At 38.6% G+C, this 3,156-nt stretch overlaps 1 protein-coding gene across 1 annotated transcript in view; it reads right to left on the bottom strand.

Annotated features, from left to right (window-relative positions):
- LOC115232705 overlaps positions 1-3,156 on the bottom strand; it is a 158,224-nt gene that overhangs the window by 117,289 nt on the left and 37,779 nt on the right. The gene's annotated exons all lie outside the window — the stretch shown is intronic.

The raw sequence follows: 3,156 nt of genomic DNA, 5'->3' as shown, positions 1-3,156 counted from the left end.
ATATATATAATATGTATCTTACTACATTTTTATATAACTTTTATTCTATAAAAAGATCATTCAAAGATCATTCAATATGATAAGATGTAATACAAAAATCTTTTCTAACAAAAATGAGCAATATTATCGAAATAAACAAAATCTAAAATGCGGCCAAAGGCAGATGTAATCATTCAATTGTTCCGTACGGTCTGCTCCCTTCCGGTCTCCGGAGGGATACGACGGATGGATTGATATTCGCGTAAACGCCGAAAAGAGCAAAACGGTAACGAGAAAGAGGGGTGCTGATACGCCGACCGGAACGAGGACTCGAAAGCGAGTCGTCGGCGTGTCGGCAAAAGCGATGTGGTGTCATCGTTCCCCGCGGTTATACATACGCGGAAACCACGTTCCGTTATCGCATTTTATCAGGACCTAAACCGCTGAAAACCACCCTTGCTCTCTCCACCGTTTTCGCGATTATTCCTCTCTACATGCGTTTCCCGCATCCGTTATACGTTTGCCTAATTCGATTCCGCGCCGCCGCACAGCATAATGGAAATAATGGAATTCTTCTGGCAATATGATGGCTCGAGTTATTGTTGCGATGAAAGTGCAAAATGAAAATGATTAGAAGGAAGATGAGCAAACGAGAACGGGACTTGGAAAAGAGCTGCGTCACTGCGAGATAACGTAATTTCTCGAATATATACCGGTATATATATATCAATATATTTTCAGAAAGAGAGAAAATTTAATAATCGTGTAAATGCTCTATTTATCCTTTAGTTATCCTTGAATAACAAGTTGATAATAGCGGCACAACTGTCAAATGTGATATTACACGAACAACCATTGTATTCAAACTTATTCATTATATTGAATTGTTGCATCGTATGAAATCCGGAAATTTTAATTTTACAAAATAAAGTTTTAATTTATCAAGTTACAATTAAATTTAAAAACGTAAGGCTATCCTATCCTTAAAACACTTATCCTTATTCTTGAAACACATAAAGTAACATAATTATTAAAAATTTTATTAATAAATAACTGTAATACCAAAAAAATACTAGAAATACCTTTTGGTATACGAGTATAAAACGCGATATGAGACAAGAAGGAATAATGGAAATGGTTGAGAAACGGAATACGTATCTCAGAACACGTTTCCACTCCATTCTGTAATTTTTCTAATCCGCAAGAAATCAAGCGCATTATGGGGGTTGTTGCTAAAACGTCGGTCGGGATAAGCGTGAAAAAAGTGGATTTGGAGAGAGAAATAGCTTCTATCTTTTTTCCCTCGGAAAGACGCGAGGGTCTTTTTAATTCCTCTTCGTTATGCATCCGTACGTGTTCACTGTTTTCAAAGATCTTCCGAGCTTTCAATTCAAATTATTCAATTAGCGCGACATTATAAGAGATGACAAATCGTGTATTAGAACTTCATTTTCTCTGTAATCTACTACAAAAATGTTTCCATGTAAAAAAATGTGTGTTCCTCTATGTTGTTATTTTTTAAATAAAATAATAATTGTCTAATAGAATTCTCTCGTCTAAAAGAACTTTGGCGATTGTTTTCCGCTAAAAAAAATTTAAAAAACGCGTATGATTCAGACTAGAAGTAATTTTATCTACTACTTTTTATACGTTCTTTTTTCTGCTGTATAAAATATTGTCTAGCAAACATTTCAAAAGAAAAGAAGTGCGCGAAACTGAAAGATGCAAATTTTGCGTAAGGCGCGACATTCGCAACAACTTTTCGAGAACTATAGTCAACCAACTCGCGAAAATTTTTCATTGCTGCATTTCATTTATTTCTTTCCTTTTTATTTCTTTCGTGTTTGATTGCGAGAACAAGTAAGCAAGTAAAGCTGCATGTATGCGCGCGCGCATCTTTGCTGTAATCTTAGAATATCATGTTTGCTACTCTCGATAAAGAGCAACGAATTTCCAAAAGTCGTGCAAATTGTTGTTTCATGTTATATCCTGATAAGAGTTCTCAAAGCAGAATTAGTCGAAAATCTCCCCTACTCTCAAACCATCCATCACGGAAATCCTCGACGAGAAAATTCTGGCGAGAATGTCGGGAAGAAAGTAGAAAGAAGGGGAGAGGCTCTCGGGGAGAAAAAAAATGGCTCACGGATTCGGGACATATTTCGTGACGGGTCCCCAGGAGATGTCCCGTCCGGTATTTCTCCCCGGTGAATTAACACGTACGCCTCCTAGGACGAGAGCAACCAATTTCCGTCGTGTCCAGCCGATCCGTTACCGAAAACGGACGTTTCGTCCTTTGTTATATATATATATATATACTTGTACATATGCGTAGGCACGTACGTATATGTATGTAACGTGTATGAGAAAGGCAAACTCCGAGAAAACGGACGAGGCAGACGCATAAAGCTTCAGGCTGACACTCTTGGAAAGTTCAGCAACCCTACGGCTATAGATTGCATCCCCTTCGCTGCTCACATCGACCTGCTCTTCCCTCTTTCTTTCTTCTCTTCTCCCTCTTCCCCTCCATCTCTTTCTCTCTCCATCTCTATTTCTCTTTCTTCTTCTCTGCACCCTTTTTGTGACTGCAATTTTTCCCTCGATCATCGGCTTTCTTACCCTGCACCGTCCACCTTTTTATTAGCTACTTCGCTGTTTATTCGGGCGAACTGGTGCGCACGCTGGCGGAGAAAAACAGTGTCTGTGTTTTTTTTTTAACTTTTTACGCTGGCTACGTGATACGATTGATCCGCCTCGATGTAGCCTGCGGAAATATTTCTTTAACGACTGCGGATACAAGTAAGAAGAGAGAAACGTAAAGAGGGCGTTAAGCTTTTACATTGATTGTGGAATGACTCCCGAAGAAAAGACGGGAATACAGATGAGAAAGAGAATAGATTGGGGGGGGGTGGCAATTTCCCGGAAAGTTCTCCGGGGATCAAGCGCTGTTGCGGAACTTGAGAAATCATATCTACTCAGCAGCTAATTCACGTGTTCGCGAACTTCGAACCTCTCGAATAACCGGTATATCGATTGACCGTGTGCACGCGTCGCTCGTAATTCGAGATGTCAATTGCCGCATGAAAAAAAAAGGAAATATAAATTCTACTATAATTTTTCTAACCGATAATATTACATATTTTCGCACGATTTTATTATATAAATTATACATTATATATA

Source organism: Formica exsecta, unplaced genomic scaffold (genome assembly GCF_003651465.1).
Source record: "Formica exsecta isolate Colony F162 unplaced genomic scaffold, ASM365146v1 scaffold149, whole genome shotgun sequence".
NCBI lineage: Eukaryota > Metazoa > Arthropoda > Insecta > Hymenoptera > Formicidae > Formica > Formica exsecta.
Note: the sequence above shows the minus strand (reverse complement) of the source record. Positions and strands in the feature narration are given on the sequence as shown.